Below are 23,193 nucleotides of genomic sequence, written 5' to 3' on the forward strand. Positions count from 1 at the left end.
AATACAGAGAGACGTGCATCTAATCAAGCGTCAAAAACTTTTCAAAAGGGTTCAGAAAATTTTCCGCCAAGAAAGGAATCTTCACTAACTTCCTGATGACACAAAGATGTGCACCGGAAAGCAAGGAGACTATCTGTATAGGGTAAAATCGGTTCACATTAGATACTCGAATGATAGAATGACACGTGGAATCAGAGATAGACGAAAGACGAAGCGAGTGAAAATGAAGACCGAGGACAATAACTTCTGTTGGCACCGGGCAGACCCCGAAGGGAGCATTGTTAACGAGGGCAAACGAGTATTTGACACCAGAGGACATTTAATGAAGAATATTCCTCCAGTATTAAATACACAATCCGTAATAGAGAATTTTGGCATTTATAGCCTGCCATTATATATTCATCAATGGCCCCGATTATTGTCATTTAGGAGCGGCTTGATCCTAAGATTTTGTTCCTAGGTATAGCTATAAATAATGACTTCCACAGCCATTGTAAGAGAGGAAAATTCTGACAAACTTATGCTACACATTATTCCAAGCTAAATAATACTTTATTTTCTGTCTATCAATATTCTTATTGCTGTATTCGGAAGCTTTACTCGCGGAACCAAACTATCTGCTATCTTATTTCGATTTCAAAACTAAGTCTTGCATTATATTTAATTTATTTATCATTTTGGGATCAAATCGATTTGCTTGTCTATAAACCACGCGATAAATTTAAATGTACCGTTTGACGGGTAAACAATAGATTAGGAGAAGCACCATAACTTACGTCTTTCTCTTGGGCCTCTCTACGCATAAAACAAACAATTCTCTCCACTTATCTCTCCAAGATCGAGAAATCAAAAGGATATGCTGTTACTATATATCACAGCTCTATTATTAAACTGTACAAGGTTCTATCTAGCATTATTAATTGGCTTGTTGTATTACGGCATGGAATCTAATGAGAAGTGCAAATAAGGTGTCTAGATATGTAGTTTTTGATCCTTCCCGAGATTTTACATATTTTTAGCTTAAATATTTAGTTTAGGCCTAACATCGCTATTTCAATTAGTTGACTCTTTTACTTTATTTTATCACAAAAATAAAAACTGCAAAAATATTTTCTCTTATTTAGCTAATCGATGTTTTATTCAGTTACTTTTAATTTATCTATCTTTCATAAAATTAAAAAATATATAAAAATAATTTCACTTTTAGTATTTAGTTTTATTCTAGTAATTTATTTTAATTAGGAATGATTTCACAATTTTATAGTTATTATTTTAGGAATTAATATTTTTTTGGTCTAGTAGAGTTAAATGGCCACTTTTAAAGATAAATTTGGCCAAAATTTGGTCCAATTCGGATCTAGCCCATAACAATCCAAGCCCAATACCCCTAAAACCCTAGAAAGAAGCTTAAAAACAACCCCTAGACCTAAAACAATCATCAGCCGTTTGGACCTGGGAGAGCCTTGAGCACACTCTTCTTCTTCATGAAAAAACCTACAAAAAACTCTAAGACCTAGGAGCAGATCTCATCACTCACAGAAGAACAAAACAACCGTTTTTGAAGAAAACAAGCCCCCCCAACCTGAACGTCTTCTTCTTCAAGGAGATAACCAAAAAGTCGACTGCCCCGTTCCAGCCGCTAGATCTTCTCCAAAATCGCCGGCGACACCCCTTCACACCAGACCCATCGCCCAGCCACCCAGTTCATCGGAGCTCCTTCTTCTTCTTCACCCTAAATCATCAGCAACGATTCCCACCCAAAACCCAGCAACCTAAAGCCACACACTACCCCAACCTCTCTCGAAACCAGTTCTAAACAACAATGAAAAACCTCTGAAACCAGCTGGAATCCAACCGAGGAACCAATCAAGAATAGCCCAGATTTGCAGTCGAAATCAGCTCCAAAAACCTTAAACCAGCCATGGACATCACCTAAACTCCAATCCCAAATCAGATCCGGATGAATCTAATATTTCTGGTAGCTTGTGTATTTTCCGGTGATTTTCAGTCCAAGACAACACTTGAACACAAAAATTCAGCTCGAGCTCGAGTTCGTTGATGGGTTTTTCGTTCGAGCTCCGGTGGTGATTTGGTCTTTGTTCTGGTTTATTTTTTCGATTTTATTCGCGTTTCAGGTATGAACTTTCGATTTGAAATGCTGTAATTGTCGTTGGATGCTCTATTACATTGAAATGTGTAATAATTTTTCCTTTGTTTCTCTGAAAATTTCATTACTCGGTTTCTTCTTCCTCTGTTTCATTTCGTTACTTATGTGATGATTTGATGCTTCAGTTTCGACTACTGTACGATTACGTGATGTTATGGGATATTTTAAATAATAGTTTCTGCTTTAAACCGGATAATTTGATTTAATTTTGGCTACTTTTCAGAGTTGCAAGGTTTAGATTTGAGTTGATTTAACCGGATAAAGGATCTATTGAATCACTAAAATTTGGTTTGTGTATTAAGTCTTTTGTTAAATCTGCTCATAAGATTGTGGTGTTTATCGTATCACTGTAATCTGGCTCTTGTGCATATTTTGTTAGCTTTGTTTAACATTGTGGTGTCAATTGGCTTTGTTCCGGAAATGTACAGAGTTGGGATTTTTGACTTCAATATTCTTTCCTCTTAATCAAGGATGAGTTCTGTTTTCGTTCTTGTCATCAGTTCCATTGATGTTTAATATCTAGCTTTGAATATGGTTAGGTAAGAAAGGAACTTGGAGCATTAATTGAAATTGTTTCTTATAGTAGTTGTTGGATTTAAAAACGTAAAGAGATTTGATATTCTCGCTGTTTTTTATATTGAATTGGACCGTGGGGGTTTGGGTTTAAAAGTTGAATAAATTATGAGCATTCGTAGTTTGCTTTAGGCGCGCTATAATAAAAATTATCATAGCTACATGTACGGTTCCCGTGACGTATTTGTGATAAATATAAATAATTTTCAAATTCGGGGTACATCTTATGTGACCAGACCACTATTTCTAATTTGTTAATAAATTAAATATGTTGTAGATCGTGAGTACGGTTCCTGTAACACGATTCGTAATGTGTACCAAATTAACAAGTGTATGACAATCGTGATTTATTCTAATGTTAAAAGCGGTTAAAAGGAATAAAATGTACATAGGTTTCAAAGATATATTAAATTAGATAATTAGGCCAATATTAATAGTTGAACGACTATGCTAAAACCATGGAACTCGGGAATGCCTAACACCTTCTTCCGGGTTAACAAAATTTCTTACCCGAATTTCTATGTTTTGCGGACTGTAAAATAGAGTCAATCTTCCTTGATTCGGGATTTTAAACTGGGGTGGCGACTCTGAATTTGAATAAACAATCCTGTTTCGATTATTGTCACTTTAGTTGGAAAAACTCTCCTATACCCTTTTCGGGGTAGAAAAAGGAGGTGTGACAGCTCTAGCGACTTTGCTGGGGACAAGAACCTAGGATCTCTGGTTCAGGGTTCAAGAATTCGAGCTTAGAATAATTGTTATATTTGGCTTTTATTTATTATCTGATTTTTATTACATGCTTGGGCCTAATGTGCTAAATGCCGCTTTTTATCGCTTTGATATTATTTGAACTGTATATAAACTGTTGCGAAACCCTTCTCTTCTAATCTTCTAGGAAGTGCACGCTGGCATGACTCCTTTTCTGTTAGTGTCATACCCTAATTTTGAATGAGGTTCGGACAAGTTACAAAGCCTGATGGCCTTTTGGTTCATGATATGTAGCTCTCTTCAGCTCGAGTTGTTCGCTCGGGTAAGCCAGGTCTCAAACAATACACCCAGAATTTAAAGCTAGAATAACACAGTCTCATGACAGATCCCTAGTAGGAACGCTTATTTGCATTATGTGCATTTGACTTTAGGGACTCAACACAGGGGTTGGATCTGTCTAGGATAGGTGTACCCAAAAATAAAAGACCATCTTGATGCATCTTATGTGCTATATATTACATTCTTCAAGGGTAAAAGGTGTCATTTGGCGGACCAATAAGGGTTTAGGATAAATGAGAAAGAAAAGAGGGTGAAGTATAAAATAAAGCAAGTAGGGCCCAATTATAATTTCTTTTCACGTTTTTCCAAGAAAAGACCAAAAAAAATGAAAATGAAAAAATCCAAAAAGATTTTGCACTTTCCCATCATTTTAAAAAAAAATCAAAAAAAAAAGAGAAAAGAAAATCCAAAAAGATTTTACATGTTTCATCATTTTTCAAGAAAAAGATAAAAAATATATTTTCTCTAAATTAGTTGTTTGTTTTATTCTCGCCCGTATCCAATCTTCCCGAACTACGCATACCTGATTCTCGTCATTCCGGACGGGATACGTAGGCAACCTACATAGGGTCCGGTCCTTCTAGTGAGTCTTAGGTTCTTGGCTTCGAGGGTCATAGCCAAATCTTGCATGTCTATCCACTTTTGGCCACATCGGTCATTTTGCAAAATAGGGCTATTTTCGCAAAGTGGTTTGTTTAATTGTGTCAGGAGAGTCTTCAATCCACAATTAGGTGTCTCTTTACTTTAAGGTCCGTCCTTGTCGAATTTGCATGTCTAGCCGCTTTTGGCCCCATAGGCCGTTTTGCAAAATAGGGTTATTTACCCAAAAGTAGTTCAATTAGCCCATGTTTTTGAGTTCTAAGTCCACAACAAGATTTTCTCTCTGTTTAAGATCCATTGTGTTGAATTTGCATGCTTAGCCATTTTTGTCCACATAGACCATTTTTATAAAATGTGTCATTTCTGTAAAGTAATTTTTTCATGTCTTAGAGGTCACTTTTGTCGAGTTTACACTTCTAGGCACCTTTTGGCCACATAAGTTGTTTTGCAAAATAGTCTCAATCATGTCTTGCATGTGTCCAGTAGGGAGTGTTATTGTCTCACATAGTGTTGGTTTCAGTTTTTTCATACAGGTGTGGATCTACTTACCGCAGTTTGAGCATGACAAACACCCTGGGACCACCCAGTCAGGATCGCTTATTCAAGAGTTGCTTAAGGAGATTTTTTTTATTTTTTATTTTATTATTTTTGTGTTTTGAGTCTTTTTCTTTTTATGTTGTCTTTTACCTTTTAGTTTGTACAGTAATGTCGAGTTTTTTGTTATAGTACTTCCTATTTTGTATTTGAAAAAGTGTATTATAATTCAAAAATAAAAAGAAGAAGAGATTTTGCGTTTTATATATCCGTTAGAATTTTCTTTAGAATTCTAATTTTTTTAAAAAAAAAATCTTTTGAAGTGGTTTTCCTCAGGAAGTTAACATCTAGAACTCAAAATAAAAATTGTTTTTATATTTCCTTTAGTAATTAAGACCAAAAATTTTTAAAAAAAGGGAGAATTTTCTTTAATACCTCTTTAGAAGTTTTCTTAAGATATTAATTCCAAAAATCCAAAAAAAAGACTTTCTTTTGAGGTTCTTCTTTGGGAAATATATATTAAAAAAAATATATATTCTTTTTATTTTCACTAGAACTTTAGGACATTGTACATAGAAAAGAAAAAAAACATACTTTATCTTTTGTTTATCTTTAGAGTTTCTCCCTTAGGTAATCAAAAACTGAAATCCAAAAATATTTTTATATTTTTTATTGCTTGTTTCGAAATCTTTCTTCAGGATATCAAGTGAAAATTTAAATTTTTTTTCTTTGGTTCATTCTTTAGATTTACTTCCTAAAAAAAGAATCAAAAAATATTTTTCTTTTCTAAGGGTTTTTCCTTAATAATTTCTTGTAGAATATTAGTTTCAAAAAAGAAAAAAAAGAAAAATATATGCTTGTTTAAGATTTAGTTTAGAATAGATTATAGAACATTAAGTCTAAAAAAAAAAGAGAGATTTCCTTCCTTTTTCTCATTAGAGTATTCATTAAGGTAAAAAAAAAGGAAAAAAAGAAAAGAGAACGTTAGTTTGTTTCCTTTATTCCCGATCTTCCAGAACTACGCTTGGTCTGATTCATGCGGTGTCATGATACGTAGACAACCTATATAGGGTTCGATCGAATCATTTTTTTATTTTATTAAAAGAAAAAGAAAAAAGAAGAAGAAGAAGGAAACAAAAAAACAAAAAAAGAAGAAGATGAAATTATGGGATGTGAGAAATAAGAGGAAAAAAAAGAGTGATAATTAGAAGAAAAAGAGAGGAAGAAAAATGAGCAGGCCAAGAAGTGTTAGAAAAGAAAGAAAAGAGAAGATTGAAATGAACAAAATTGGGATGATGCCAAGTGATCTTGTGACCCTCGAAGTCATTCTAGAACCGTTAATTGTTGCTAGGTGCATTGCAAACAATGTAATATTTTTAGTTGTTAAATGCCCTAATACTAACAGGATGACCCCATTTTGTTCCTTTTGTTCTCTTCATTGAGCAGAAGGGTGGTTGGTTTGTGGTTCTTAAGTAACTCGCTCATACAACACAAGGTCAAAGAGCAAGGTAGCCATGACTAGCAAAGACTTGGACACAGGGGTTATTGATCCGTCTAAGGGAATTGTTGAATCAGAATCTGAGTTGAAAGAAGAGGTCTTAAGGTTGAAAGGACATATGACCAAAATATACCAAGCCTGGATTAGTGGGCGTCCTCCACCATCAGTTTCCACTAACTACACTGAAAGCCTTGTCACCATTCCGCCACTGTCACAAGTCCAGGATATCTCCCCACAACCTTTTCACACTCCACCCCCCAGAACCACCTTATATCCCATTCCTTTGACCACTCGTGTTTTTGTAGCTCACCCACCAGCTACCTTTCCTCGATCCTCTAGCGAGACAGTGTTCAAAGTCCCCGATGCCCAACACCATGCTCCAGAACCAACTTTCAAGATCTCGGATCCATACTCTTACGCTCTTACTTTTGAGCCTCCTGGTGAAATTGAAAAGCCTGCTAAGACAGTGGAGCAAGATGAGATATCCAAGATGGTGAAAATCTTAGATCAGTATTTAAGAAACATGCAAGGGTTGGCAGGTCAGAAGAGAATTGCCTTCAAGGATCTGTGTACGTTCCCTGACGTTCACTTACCCGCGGGATTTAAAATACCAAAGTTTAATTTTTATGACGGGCATGGAAATCCATTAGCCCATCTGAGGGGTTATTGTAGCGAAATGAGAGGTGTTGGCGGGAAAGATGAACTGTTAATGGCGCATTTCAATGAGAGCCTGACTGGGGTAGCCTTGGAATGGCATATTCATCAAGATGTCAGTAAGTGACATACATGGGGTGACATGGCTCAAGATTTTGTTCGGCACTATCAGCACAATGAAGACATTATCCCAGACCGCTCCTCCCTATATCAAATGGAAAAGAAACCCATAAAAAAGTTTTAGAGAATTTTGGTTCAAATGGAACGAACAAGTTGCTCGGGTCACTCCTTCGATTGATAGAAAAGATGCTGCTGAGCCCCGCCAACGATAGGATCTAGTGGGCATTCCTTCTAAACACTTTTAGCCTCAATACCGACCCCATGAACATCCCCAAGCTCCACATAATCCACCCCAGTATTATCCATCGAACAACATCCAGCCATCTGTCCAACTACTAGGTCACTCCCTTGGGCGAGCACCAGCATCCCAAAATTCTCGTGCGCCTTCACAGCATTTTCAGGCACGCTATAAATCTAAAAAACATAGGCATAGAGGGAAACAAAGGCAAAAAAAATAGTTTCATGCCAATCGGAGAATCCTACACAAGCCTGTTTGAGAAGTTAAAACATTCTGGCCCGATTGAGCCGCTCCTCAGCTATACTCCGGACCCATATGCAAAAGGTTTTGATCCTACGGTACGGTGCATGTACTACTCTAATGTCCAAGGGCATAACATCGAAGATTGTCGCACATTGAAAAGGAAAATAGAAAGAATGATTCAAGAAAAGATAATTGTGATCAAGGACAGTGATAGGGGGTATACGAATCCCCTTAGGAACTTGATGACTGGAGTTAATGATATTGGAGTTGGTAATGGTCTTGATAATATTGATGTGGAACTCAGTGGCTAAGATTCCGAGCTTGCTAATTGGAAAGACGCTCCTTTCTAGGTTAGTTAGGGAGGAGTTCTAGTGGTTTATTTTGTTGTCATTTCTGTTGTCCTGGTTATTTCAGGGTTGTAATCCGGATATTGTCTTGTGACTCAAACCCTTCTATCCTTTTATTTTGCCTAGTCTATTTAGTTGTAGTAGCTCGTTTATTGTTGTCTAGGTTTGTTCCAGGGTTGTAACCCCAGTTTATTTTGCTTGTTTCGTTGTTCAAACCCTTTCACCATCTGTCTAATGCAATTTTCTGTTTTCTGTTATTTCTAGTCATTTTTGTTTAGTTCTCTTCTCCTTTTATAGTTCTTTTCATGATGGTTGTAGTGATATGACATGCACACATAATTCTAGGCCTGGTCTCAAAAGTTAGTTTAATCATGAAACAATGAAACAATTTTGAAGATGATAGGGATATTTGAGGGAAATAAGTACAGATTTGGACATTTTGAGATCATTTAAAGCCCGAATTGTGTGAAACTGGGGCAGATAATTTGGGAAGTTAATAGAATGACAAGAATTTGTTAAAGGAGAGTGCATCCCAGACAATTTGAAGTGAGCAACTTTGAGTTCAAATGCATCTCAAGTTACAAGATAAAGTCAAGAAAGTTTTATCCGAATCGACGGAGGATATTCATTGTGAAGAGGGAATCACCCAACGAGGGTTATGTACTTGACAAGGCACTAAAAAAAGTGGAAGGCATATCAGTGATATCAATGCCGAAGCTGCAAAAAAAATGTTGTGCATGATCTTCCTATTTCATTCTCAAATTGCATGTGTTGTACTTGGCATTTTTGGGCATTGGGAGACCCTCTTTCAGTTACCCAAACACTTATACAATTCGATACTCTTTTGAGCCTATACTGATTTCTTTGACCTCCCTTCTTTTGGAATCAAGTTAGAGTCATATGGAAAAAAAAATTTGTCCCCATAGTTTTATTTTAGAAAATTCATTCCAAAAGGAAAATTCAAAAAAAAAGAAGAGAAAAATATAGATAAAGAAAAAAAGGAAAAAAAGAGAAAAAATAGAAGGAAAAAAGGGAAAGAAAAAGGAAAATAGTAACAAAGAGTAGTCTTTTGTACTACGTTTGACCTGATTCTTGTCACCACAAGATACGTAGGCAGCCTTACGGTTCGGTCACACCAAATAAAATATTTCATAATCCCACGAAATTGAGAGTGAGACAGTCTTTCTTAGAATTCCATCTCAAAAAAGAAAAAAAAAAGAGAATCAAATTCCCTTGTTTTAGAAATTGGGGCAAAGTTTTTATAATGGATTCCAAGAGTTGTAAATAAATTAACCCTGTTATCTTAGTTATTTTGAGCCTTTATGATATCCTTTTTTTCTAACCCTGTCCAAAAGCCACATTACAGTCCAAAAAAGACCTCCCAGATAATCTTTGAGAGTGCCGAGTCAGACATGCCAGGAGTATATGATATTTCTATCGTGGCTAATGCCTTGTCATCTGCAGAATCAGAGGAAAAAAGAAGAAAAGAAAAAATGAGAGAAACTTATTGGTGAAAAGCTTCACAGGCATCATAAGGTGATGGTAAGTTGAGAGAAAGAACAAAATGAGAGAGACTTGATGGTGAAAACTCTTCGGGCACTACAAGTCGAATAAGGACCGTGAATCAGATAGGATAATTGGAGCATTGAAGCCCAGTTTCATGACTTAGAGGTACAACAAGAGTTGAACGTTAGACTTGCTTGACAGATTAGGTCACTTAATACAAAGGTGCATGTCATGGTCATTAGAGTTGGTATCCATATCTGTTAAGTTTCTACTTTGTAGTTTTTTTTTGTTAGGAATCATCTCTTTCTATTATCCCTTATTTTGTTCCCTTTGTTTTGTTTACTCTCTCTTCTTGAGTCTGTTTGGTCAGGACAAGTGAGAAACGACTTCAAAATTTGCTACCAGCCTTCCAATTGCACAAAACGGAATCTGGCTAGCACATCAAAGCGGCATAAGTTAGGAAAGAACAATATGCGCACTGAGTGGGTGGCAATTGACGTACTTTGAGATTCATGTGAAATACAAAGGTTCTATATATGTCAATTCATGAGCACAATGCAACATATAGAGTGCTTGGGTTTGAACGGATCAGAGGTATTTTCTGTGATAAGAGTGACAGAGAAAGTGGTTAGTCAATAAAAAAGCAAGGTCTTTCGAGTTGAAATCAAAGTTATCATGGGAAGTGAAGGAGCAATCGCACTCAAAGTCAAGGCCACAAACCAACCACCATGTTTAAACTCACAAGTTTTCTTTGTTTGAAACACGGACGAAGACTATGTCCAAATCAAAGCTTGGAAGCTTGAATTTTTCAAGTGTTGTGCCCAAATTTTGTCAGCACAAAGGCGGTTTGAGAAAGGGAAAGAAAATTTGTTCGATCTGCAGGAACCCTCCATGAGGAAAGCATGGTTCAGGGGCAAGGAATTTTGTTCGTTCTGCAGAGATCCTCCAGGAAGAGAGCATGACTCAGGTAAGTTCAGTCTCGGCTTTTCAGGACCCTCCTAGATAATGAGATTTAGTTTTAAGTGTTCAGGAACCTCCTGGATAATGGGATTTAGTTTCAGGTTTTCAGGACCCTCCTGGATAATGAGATTTAGTTCTAAGTGTTCAGGACCCTCATGGATAATGAGATTTAGTTTCAGGTTTTCAGGGCCCTCCTGGATAATGGGATTTAATTTCGAGTTTTCAAGACCCTCCTGGATAATGGGATTTAATTTTAAGTTGTCAGGACCCTCCTGGATAATGGGATGTAGTTTTAAGTTGTCAAAACCCTCCTGGATAATGGGATTAAGTTTTAAGTTTTCAGGACCCTCCGGGACAATGAGATTTAGTTTCAAATTTTCAGGACCCTCCTGGATAATGGGATTTAATTTCAAATTTTCAGGACCCTCCTGGACAATGGGATGTAGTTTTAAGTTGTCAGGACCTTCCTGGATAATGGGATTTTGTTTTAAGTTTTGAGGACCCTCCTGGATAATGGGATTTAATTTTAAGTTCTCAGGACCCTAATGGATAATGGGATTTAATTTCAAGTTCTCAGGACCCTCATGGATAATGGGATTTAATTTCAAGTTTTCCGGATCCTCCTGGATAATGGGTTTTAATTTTATGTTTTTGCATCAGGCGCCCACCTGGATAACAAGGGAATACATTTCAAGTTTTAGCATCAGACTCCCACCTGAATAACAAGGGAATACATTTCAAGTTTTTGCATCATGTGCCCACCTAGATAACAAGGGAATACATTTCAAGTTTTTGCATCAGACGCTCACCTGGATAACAAGGGAATACATTTCAAGTTTTTGCATCAGGCGCCCACCTGGATAACAAGGGAATACATTTCAAGTTTTGGCATCAGGCGCCCGCCTGGAAAACAAGGGAATACATTTTAAGTTTTTGCATCAGGCGCCCACCTGGATAACAAGGGAATACATTTCAAGTTTTGGCATCAGGCGCCCATCTGGATAACAAAGGAATACATTTCAAGTTTTTGCATCAGGTGCCCACTGGGAAAACAAGGGAATACATTTCAAGTTTTGGCATTAGGCGACCACCTGGATAACAAGGGAATACATTTCAAGGTTTTGCATCAGGCACCCACCTGGAAAATAAGGGAATACATTTCAAGTTTTGGTATCAGGCGTCTACCTGGATAACAAGGGAATACATTTTAAGTTTTAGCATCGGGCGCCCACTTGGAAAACATGGGAATACATTTCAAGTTTTGGCATCAGGCGCCCACATGGAAAACAAGGGAATACATTTCAAGATTTGGCATCAGGCGTCCACCTGGAAAACAAGGGAATACATTTCAAAGTTTTAAGTCAGCATCATGCGCCCACCTGGAAAATAAGGGAATTTATTTCAAAGTTTAAGTGAGCATCAGGCGCCCACCTGGAGAACACGAGAATTTATTTCACATTTAAGTTGCAGGCACCCATATGGAGAACAAGAGAATTTATTTCAAATTTTAAGTCAGCATCAGGCGCCCACCTAGAGAACAAGGGAAGTCATTTCAGAATTTAATTTAAGTTAGAAGTAGCAGAAGCTCGCGGTAAGAAGGCGAGTCAACAGTCCGAGATGACCAATAGAAGTAGTATCAATCCAGAATAAAATAAAGAAAAAAGAAGTGAATCCAAAATGCAGAAGCAGAGAAATATGTGAACTACTCAAGACATGGTTGAAGTCACGAGCGCTACATGTCCGGTCTTGATCCGAAAAGCTAAAGAAGTAGCACCTGCAGCTAGCAAGCGTCAAAGTTCAAATCTAAAGTCTGCATGAAGAACCATTCAAGACTCAAGATCAAGCTTCAGAAGACTTATAGATAGGAATCTTGTGACTCATAGCTGACAGACTTAGTTAGTCTTTTTCATTTTTTGATGTTATAACAGGACCGCGGACCGGAACCTCGATGGAACGGCACCTCAATCGGGTCTCCACCTCGGTATACTCCATCACTCTTCCTACTTCTGAACTACACGTTGTCACACCTCCTTTTTCCGCACCCGAGGGGCGCAGGGGAGTTTTTTCCAATTAAAGGACAATCGAAACGGGATTGGTTTATTTATTTCAGAGTCGCCACTTGGGAGATTTAGGGTGTCCCAAGTCACCAATTTTAATCCCAAATCGAGGAAATGAATGACTCCATATTACAGTCTGCGTACCAGAAATCCGGATAAGGAATTTTGTTAACCCGGGAGAAGGTGTTAGGCATTCCCGAGTTCCGTGGTTCTAGCACGGTCGCTCAACTGTTATATTTGGCTTGATTATCTGATTTTATACGAATATGAACTTATGTGCAAATTTTAACTTTTAACCGCTTTATTATTATTGTTTTTACAAGAATGTGAACATCGCTTAAAACATGTCTTTGGACTGCGTCACATGAAATGCACCCGCAATCCGGAACATATTTTATTTGACGTTTTGGGATTTGGATTTGGGTTGCATGAAATGCACACCCCAAGTTTTAAGAAAGTAGATTATTAAACACGCACCTAAAGAGACTATCGTATTATTATTTTGGGAAGGCCACGAAATTCGCTAAGTAGCCCTCCTAGATTCTAAGTACCTTTAAAACAAGTATTTACTGAGGGCCCCGCAATTTGCATTTTTTGTTTGTCGAGGCTCGTCCCATTTATTATTTTTTTTTAAAAATGAATTTGCAACGTCATGGAAATGCGTCTCAGACCACGTCACAGTCAATGTACCCGTGATTAGAGACACATTTCGATTTCGTTGAGATTTGGATTTGGGTCACATAAATGTGCACCCGAGTTTAGGGAGATGACATTATTAAAGGCGCGCCTAAAGCAACTAGCGCATTATTATTTTTGGTAGGGCCGCGAAATTTGCTAAACGGCCCGTCCCAGAATCTAAGTGTTTAATACATATATTTTGTGAGGGCCCCGCAATTTGTCACTTTTATTCGGCGAGGCTCGTCTCATTTTATTTTTTATTATCATTTATTTTTTATTTATTTTATTATTATTATTTTTTTATATATATTTTAAAAGGATGCCATTTTTACGCCTTTAGCAATACTAAATCTTACGGCTTCTTTACAATTAAAATCTTATAGCTTGTCAAAATTTAATAAAATGAGTCTAGTGAATGGGTGTTTCGGGCGTAGTAACAACATGTACTAATACTAATTTTGTCCAAATAAACTGAGACAACGAAGGGACGAGCGAATCAACGTCAAACTGTGTCTTAGGACTACTAATACAACTAAATCAAATGATATCAAGTAAACAACAATAACATAACACAAAAATGAACTAAAATGCATACGGTGAAACATAAGCAAAAAATCATCATATCAATTTATATATTGCATCTTCGAACATTTAATGTAAAGTTCCTTTATCTAATACATCGAGGTTTACTAACCTTTGAACCTCGGCCAACTCAGGGCGACAAACACGATTCCGACGGAACTCAAGCGGACCTCTCTGACCGAAGAACAACGACGGAACCTCGGACAGCACCTCAACGTACCGGACCTCGACGAACCAAAGTCGACCTCTACGAAAAACAGAAACTCGGCCAAACAGGATCGAAGCAACCCACCATTGCTCGGAAACGCAGCTATGACTGCTTGGAGGTTGACGACGTTGGACTAAAATGGCGGACTGGTTCTGGAGGTTGACGACGATGGTTTCGACTGGTTTTAGGGTTTCTGGGAAGGTGAGGACGGTGGCGAGGAGGCGGGTCCGTGTGGTGGTGGTGTTTCGACAGTGACAGAGGTGGAAGGAGTTAGTAGTATACGGGGTTGTTTGGTTCAGACGGTGGTCGAGCTGTTTGGGCAGTGACGTTTGGTGGTGAGGGTTATCGTCGCCGGTGGTTTAACGTCGTGGGGTCGCGGCTGGTTTTGACGAGTGAAGCAGCGAGGGTTATGGGGTCGTTTGGGCAGTGGTCTTTGGACGGTCCTCAGACAGAGGGTTTGGACTGGGGGGTGGTGGTTATGGCGTCGGGGTGGTGTTTGGGAAGAGGAGGGTGGTCGTTCATGGCTGGACCTGCGGCAGTAGGTGGTTTGGACAGTAGGGATACCAGTGGTTTTTTTTCGTGGGGTCGCGACGCTGATGGAGGTGGCGTTGGAGGAGTTGGGTTGAAGGGTGGCTTCACGGTGAAAGAAGGGGGGAGTCCGGTGGTCGTGAGGCAGGGTAGCAGGTGGTCGTGAAGGTGAGAGGAGCTGGGGGAAGGTGACGGACCGGTGGTTTTCCGGCGAAGGTATTTGCTTCTTCTTCTTCTTGAAGAAGAAGCGTGAATAGTAGTCTCCTTTTTAAAATTCCAAAATCCCCCCCAAGTACGTCCGTTCCTTTTTGCTTTTGTCCGTGTTTTGTACTGGGTTTTGCCCAGAAAAATGAGCCCACGCGTGGTGGGGTTCGAGGCATATGTCCCCCACGCGTGGTGGGGCTCCCCATGTGTCCTGGACACGGTTTATTATGGACTAGGTCCGAAAATTAGGCCTAAAAGCGGGTTGTTTGAACCCGAATATTATTCTTTTGCCCGGACCCGAGAAATAGGAACACGTTGCTTAACTAGTCCTATGTAAGCAAAATAACTACAAAAAATAAGACTAGTATTTAAACAAAACTATATCTTTTTAAATATTTTTTTAAAGATTTAAAATAGCTACAAAATATTAATAAAACTATTTTTGTAATTTTTGTTTTTCTTAAATATTGAGATAAAATATGAAGTAATATTTTTTGTATTTTTCAAAGTTAAAATGACTATAGAATATTAATAGAATTATATTTTTTTGTAATTTTCGAATTTTATATAAAGTACCAAAATAAAGTACAATTTTTGTATTTTTCAAGTTTATGAGAAATACATAAACTAAAATTTATATATATATTTTGTGATTTTTTCTTTTTGCAACAAAATAAGGTAAAATAGTTAAAATAGCTATACTAGACCCAATTTCACATATTCACGCTAAAAATGTGAAAATTCTCGGGGAGGGTCAAAAATCACGTGCTTACAGCTGCCCCTCTTTGACTGGAAACACGAAGAGTTTTCCGACAAAGAACGACTAGACGTGTTTTTGACCCGACCATTACTTGGACGGACTACACTTAAGGAAAGGGAGGGAATGTGACCGAGCCCTAGTATCTGAGCTGCCTACATATCCTTGGTTATACAGGAATCAGGCCACGTGTAGTTCGGGAATGAGAGAGATAGTGAAGTTGTACCGAGGTGGAGAGCCGATCGAGGTGCCATTCCGTCGAGGTTCCGGTCCGCGGTCCTGTCATTACAATAAAAATGAAAACTGAAAAAGACTAACTAAGCCTGTCAGCTACTAGTTACAAGGATTCCTATCTCTTAAGTCTTCTGAAACTTGGTCTTGACTCTTGAATGGTGCTTCATACAGACTTTGGATTTGAACCTTGATACTTGCTAGTTGTAGGCGCTAGTTCTTGAGCAGATCACATTTGTTCTCCATATCCGTGCTTCGGATTCATTCATTTTTCTCTTTTTTCTTTTTCTTCTTTTTTTTCTTTTTGTTTTTGTGACTAGCTTTTGTTGACCCTCTCAGACTGTTGACTCGCATTCTTGGGGCGAGATTCTTGTTGCTTCTATCTTGGATTGAGTGCAGGGGATTTTTGTTGTGGCTTTCTGCCTTCCAATGGGTTACGGCTTGACTTTGAACGATCCCGCTGTTCTACAGGCGGGCCCCTAACTTCTTCAATCTTTGACATATAACAATCTTCTGCTCTACAGGCAGGCCCCTGACAATCAAAACAAACAAAACAAACAAAATTTCCTAACCCAGTTTGCACTGGGAAGGTTTGTGAGTCGTTAGCAAAATCGTAGCCCACTGATACTACTGATGCAGTGCTGAGAGTGAACTAAATACTAGATTAGGATGTATTCCCTTGTTATACAGGTGGGCGCCTAACTTCAATGCTTGAAATGTAAGGACTGAAATGTATTCCTCTGTTCTATGGGCGGGCTCCCAATTTCAACACTTGAAAGTAAGAACTGAATGTATGCCTCTGTTATTATGGGCGGGCTCCCAATTTCAACACTTGAAATAAAAACTGGAATGTATTCCTCTCGTTATACAGGTGGGCGCCTGGGTTTAGGAAAATGACTCTTTTTTTCTTTCTTTTTTTTTCTTTTTTTTTTCAAAAATGTTTTTTTTAGCATCTTAGGAGAAAGATTCATCGGACTAAGATTTTGATCCTAGGAGAAGGTTCGTCAGACTAGGTCTCTATCTTAGGAGAAAAATTCGTCAGACTAAGATTTTGATCCTAGGAGAAGGTTCATCAGACTAGGTCTTTTAATTTTTGGTATCTCAGGAGAAAGATTCATCAGACTGAGATTTTGATCCTAGGAGAAGGTTCGTCAGACTAGGTCTCTATCTTAGGAGAAAAATTCGTCAGACTAAGATTTTGATCCTAGGAGAAGGTTCGTCAGACTAGGTCATTTTTTGTTTTTGGTATCTCAGGAGAAAGATTCATCAGACTGAGATTTTGATCCTAGGAGAAGGTTCGTCAGACTAGGTCTCTATCTTAGGAGAAAAATTCATCGGACTAAGATTTTGATCCTAGGAGAAGGTTCGTCAGACTAGGTCATTTTTTGTTTTTGGTATCTCAGGAGAAAGATTCATCAGACTAAGATTTGATCCTAGGAGAAGGTTCGTCAGACTAGGTCTCTATCTTAGGAGAAAAATTCGTCAGACTAAGATTTTAATCCTAGGAGAAGGTTCGTCAGACTAGGTCATTTTTTGTTTTTGGTATCTCAGGAGAAAGATTCATCAGACTGAGATTTGATCCTAGGAGAAGGTTCGTCAGACTAGGTCTCTATCTTAGGAGAAAAATTCGTCGGACTAAGATTTTGATCCTAGGAGAAGGTTCATCAGACTAGGTCATTTTTTTTGGTATCTTAGGAGAAAGATTCGTCAGACTAAGATTTTTTTGTTTTTGGGTATCTTAGGAGAAAGATTCATCAGACTAAGATTTTGATCCTAGGAGAAGGTTCGTCAGACTAGGTCTCTATCTTAGGAGAAAAATTCGTCAGACTAAGATTTTGATCCTAGGAGAAGGTTCATCAGACTAGGTTTTTTTTTCTTTTTGGTATCTCAGGAGAAAGATTCATCAGACTGAGATTTTGATCCTAGGAGAAGGTTCGTCAGACTAGGTCTCTATCTTAGGAGAAAAATTCATCGGACTAAGATTTGATCCTAGGAGAAGGTTCATCAGACTAGGTTTTTTTTCTTTTTGGTATCTCAGGAGAAAGATTCATCAGACTGAGATTTTGATCCTAGGAGAAGGTTCGTCAGACTAGGTCTCTATCTTAGGAGAAAAATTCATCGGACTAAGATTTTGATCCTAGGAGAAGGTTCATCAGACTAGGTCATTTTTTTTGGTATCTTAGGAGAAAGATTCATCAGACTAAGATTTTTTGATCCTAGGAGAAGGTTCGTCAGACTAGGTCTCTATCTTAGGAGAAAAATTCGTCAGACTAAGATTTTTTGATCCTAGGAGAAGGTTCGTCAGACTAGGTCTCTATCTTAGGAGAAAAATTCGTCAGACTAAGATTTTGATCCTAGGAGAAGGTTCATCAGACTAGGTCATTTTTTTTTATTTAATATCTTTAACAACCACTTAGGAGGAAATGCATCTCCTACGGGTGAAACTAAAACTTAAACTTAGGAGGAAATGCATCTCCTATGGGTAAAACTTAAACTTAGGAGGAAATGCATCTCCTATGGGTAAAACTAAAACAAACCTAGGAGGAAATGCATCTCCTATGGGGTGCAACTAAAACAATCTTAGGAGGAAATTCATCTCCTATGGGTGAAACTAAAACTCAGGAGGAAATGCATCCCTATTGGTGCAACTAAAACGAACTTAGGAGGAAATGCATCTCCTATGGGTAGAACTCTAATGATTTCAAACTAGGAAGTGCGTCTCCTATTAATGAAACCTTCGTTTTTTTTTGAATTATTTACTTACCTGCGTTGTCCTCCCTCGAAACTGTTGGGGATTATTTAGATGGGGATGACTTTTTACCTTTTTTCCTTTTTTTTTTCATTATTATCTTTTTATTCTTTTTTTTTGATTTTATTCTTTTTTCGCATAGCTTCTTCCTCCGAAGACTACCTCCCTTGAGAGTCGTTTTGCATTTCCCCGAAAGGAACCGCTAAGGATACCGCCTTTCCAACCTTGTGTTGGACCCCTCGCAACTACTAGGGATAACACTTTTGAGGAATTATTTACTTACCTGCTAGGGATAACACTGTTGGGTAAAATGTTATCAGCTGGGGGTACCTGACTTCCAGAAAATTTTCTAAATGGAAGGAAAATTTTCTGCCCCAGTTTGATAATATCCCTTGTGGCATGCAGTTCTGGTATCAATGCCATTTCCTTTACCTGTTTCAAATCAAACAAAATTGTTAGTTTAAAACATGGTGGTTGGTTGTGATACTCCCAACGGGATGGCTTTTCCTCTTTTCCTTCCTTGCTTTGCGTTGCACAACTTGTTGGGGACGATTTTATTTGCTGGGTACAATCCCTTTCTGCTGGGGGTATCCCTCTTCTTTTGTGGCACAGCTCGGCAACTGGCATTTCCCCGACCTTTTAGTCTAGTATGGATTTCGCCGAATCATGCTCACTGCTTTCCTTGCTTTGTTCATGGGCCCTTTGCTGGGGATATATATTTTGACACTGGCCTCGCGCTTGTTCCTCGCTGACTATACCACTTGGATGTACTAGTCAGATCTCATTTTGGAAAGCTGATGGCCTATTCGAAGTCATTTCATACTTGTTCTAACCAGACAGACTCTATTGGGGATTTTTCTATGAAAGGAAAAAGATAACAGAAACAAAATAAAAGACAAAGGACACGATGACTTTTTTACAAAAGAAGCTATAAATAAAAATCTATCAAACGCAGATACCGACTCTGATGGCCATGACATGCATATGGGGGCCTATCCTTTACCGTCAATCATCTTTCGAGATCCTCAATTGGTGATTCCCCATCTGATTCTTAACCTTATTCGACTTGCAGTGCCCGAAGGGTTTTCACTAGCAAGTCTCTCTCATTTTTGGTTCTTCTCTCAGCTTTCATCGCCTTATGGTACCTGTGAAGGTTTTCACCGATAAGACTCTCTCATTTGTATCATTTTCCAACTGGGGATTTGGAGTGTCGCCGGTATGACCCTTTCTGCTGGAGATTAGAGTCCTTTCTGCTGTGGAACAGAATGTTATGTTCGCCGGTAAGACTCTTCATTTGTCTGACTTGGCATCTTTCGAAGACTGGTCAGAAGGTCTTTCTTTGGACCGTAATGTGGGTTTTAGATAGGGCTAGAAAGAAAGGGTATAAAAGGCTCAAAAAAAATGCATTAATTTTGGGTTATTAATTACAACCTTCGGAATTAGATTTATTTACAACGGACGCAACCTCTGCCCCAGTTTCTTGCTTGGGGATATTTTAATTGATTTTTTTCATTTTTCAAAACTATGACCGAGCCATGAAGCGCCTACGTATCCTCTTTGAGGAATCAGGTCAAACGTAGTTCCCAATTCCTCTTTTTCATTTGATTCTTTTTTTTTCTTTTTTTATCATTTTTCTTTCTTTCTTTTCCTTCTTTCATTTTTCCCTCTTTTTCGTTTTGTTGTTTTCTTTTCTTCTTTTTTTTTTCCTTTTTTTTTTCATGCCATGCTTGCATTTTCTAGTCGTTTTTACTGATTCCGAACGAGGGGTATGAAATAAAAACAAGTAAGGCTCAAAAGGGGTAACGAAGTATAAAGTGTTTAGGTAGCAGAACAAAATGCCTTCGTCATTCTAGTCTTCAAGACATGCCAAGTGCAAACAACACAATTAAACAATAGATTTATAGTCTCTTCCGATGGTGCTAGACTTGACAATTATATTCAACATCTGTTTGTTCATTTGTCACTTCTAAACACCGTTGGGCGATACTCTCATTATCATGAACACCCTTCATGCCAATTTGGCGAATCTTGGTTTTAACGGTTTTTCTTCATATTTTACTTGCCCCAGTTCCACATGACTCGAGCTTTGAATAATCTCAAACCGTCCTTATTTTCTTTAAATGGTCTGGTCGCCTTTCCAGGGTTTTATGATTAACTTTAAAGACTAGGCCCAAAGTGTGTGCGCATGTCATGTCCCTAGAATCGGCATTGAACGAAATGATAACACGACTAAACAAAAAGATGACTGGGAATAATCAAAGACCGGATTTTGCATTAGACTACCGGCGAAATGGTTTGAATAATAAAACAAACAAACAACCAGAATAAAATCCTAACACAAACTGGACAAAATTTAAACAAACTGCTATGACAAAATGGAAAGATAAGAAGGTTTGACACAGGACAAAATCCCAATTACAACCTTAATAATCCGAACAACAGAAATGACCACAAAATAAGCCACCACAAGCTTCTCTCTTGCTGACCAAGGAACGAAGCGTCCTCCCATTTAAATTGGCATCTTAGCCACTGAGCTTTGCATCAATACTGCCAAGATCATTACCCGCTTCAACATCGTCACCCTCTGTCAACAAGTTCTCGATAGGGTTCGAGTGCTCCATGTCACTGTTATTAATCACAATCCGCCCTTCTTGAATCATTCTTTCTATTTCTCTTTTCAAATCCCGACAGCTTTCAACATTGTGCCCTTGGACATTGGAATGGTATTCACACCTTTTAGAAGGGTCAAAGCTTCTTACACGTGGGTCCACACGATTTGGAGGAATAGGTGCAATCATGTCATGATTCTTTAATTTCTCAAATAAGCTTTCATAGGACTCTCCTATTGGTGTAAAATTATCTTTCAACCTTTGTTCCCCTTTATACCACTGGCTTGGCTGTGGGTTATAGGGCACCTGAAAATTTTGTGGAGACTTCTGGAGATTTTGTGATGCTCGTGCTCGCCTCCTAGGGTGTTTTGGTGGCTGGACAACATACTGAGGTGGAGCGACAGAGTATTGAGCGTCCTGAGGTGGATAATACTGCTCAGGGGAGCCATAGAAAATTTGAGGAGGCTGCTCATACCCTCGAGATGTTCTCCTGGGACCTCTTCTAGACCCTGATGTCATCATGATTTCTTCAATCTCCTCATTTGTGCCGCTAAGATTATCTGACTCAACCCGGACAGCCTGAGTTGCAGCCTTAAGAACAGCTTGACTTATAATTTTGCCTGTCTTAAGACCATTCTCTACCATTTCTCCAATTTTGATTGCTTCCGAGAAGGTTTTGCCAACTGCGGACACCATGTTTTGAAAGTAATCTGGCTCTTGCGCTTGAAGGAAGACAGTAATTAGCTCGTGGTCATCCATGGGTGGCTTAACTCGAGCTGCTTGCTCTCTCCATTTTATGGCATATTCCCTGAAACTTTCACTTGGTTTCTTCTTCAGGTTTGAAAGGGAAATGCGGTCTGGGGGAATGTCGATGTTGTATTGGAACTGTCTGACAAAGGCCTGTGCCATGTCATCCCAGACATACCAGCGAGACGTGTCTTGATCCATAAACCATTCGGAGGCTACTCCCGTAAGGCTTTCCACAAAATAAGCCATCAACAATTCTTCATTTCTTCCCGCACCTCTCAGTTGATTGCAATACCTTTTCAGGTGGGCTATGGGATCTCCATGTCCATCGTACTTTTCAAATTTTGGAGTCTTGAAACCAGGCGACAAGTGGACATCGGGGAACATACATAGATCTTTGAAGGCAACACTCTTTTGGCCTGCCAACCCTTGCATGTTTTCCAACCATTGTTCTAAGCTTTTCACTCTTCGAGTCATTTCTTCCTGTACCATCTTTCGGGCAGGCTTCTCAGTTTTTGCAGCAAGATCAAACGAGTACGAGTGGTACTCAGGAGAGTGGTACTGCTCTTGTTGTGTCGCAAATTGTGACTCATGACGAGGAACCCTCCGATTCTGAGTCTCTGGAGCACTTGTAACAGCTTCGACGTTAGTTGTCATTTTTCTTTGAGGCACAAACCAACCACCTCAACTTTCTTCACAATTCAAAACCAAATATGTTAGAATGGACTCAGTCGGTCCTTATTGTTATCAATATATATATATATATTTATTTATTTATTTATTTATTTATTTTTTTACCTTTGTTTTTTCTTTTTCTTTTTTCCTTTTTGATTTTTTTCATTTTTTTTTGTTGTGGTCGAATCTTATGGAGATTGCCTACGTATCATGACCCCGCATGAATCAGACCTTGCGTAGTTCGGACTCAATAAAAGATAAACAATAATGAACACTTTTTCTTTTCACTTTTCATATTAAAACAAACTGGGTTTCAAAGGTTTAAAGATGACCTACCAACTTGAAAATCAAACAACCCGCCTATTTTAATCAAAAGATTGGTAGACTTAAAAACAAAATTCCAGCTCCCTTTCTCTGTTCGACAAATGCAACCAAATGGTTATTTTTTGCAAATGTGGCCCCTTCCAATTTTCACATGAATTTTGAGGCCGGGGAGGATTATTTTGACACTTTAAAACTTGTCCATTCTTTTACGAAAATAACCTTTCGACAACTGAAAGATACTCTAAGGCTATTTCGGCAAGAACGGTTTAAGACGCGGCCGAAGCTGGCTCGGCTTATTATGACAAAAGACGGCATTCACATGACCGCTGACTCTTTGATTTTTTTTCTTTCCAGATT

General features: G+C 38.5%; 1 long non-coding RNA gene across 1 annotated transcript; it reads left to right on the plus strand.

Annotated features, from left to right (window-relative positions):
* Window positions 1-1,219: 1,219 nt before the first annotated feature.
* LOC142162746 (uncharacterized) lies at window positions 1,220-5,187 on the plus strand. Its single transcript, XR_012694103.1, has 2 exons — window positions 1,220-2,135; window positions 4,908-5,187. It is a non-coding gene; the product is annotated as an uncharacterized LOC142162746 (long non-coding RNA).
* The last annotated feature ends 18,006 nt before the right edge of the window (window positions 5,188-23,193 follow it).

The sequence above is a fragment of the Nicotiana tabacum genome, chromosome 8, assembly GCF_000715075.1.
Source record: "Nicotiana tabacum cultivar K326 chromosome 8, ASM71507v2, whole genome shotgun sequence".
NCBI lineage: Eukaryota > Viridiplantae > Streptophyta > Magnoliopsida > Solanales > Solanaceae > Nicotiana > Nicotiana tabacum.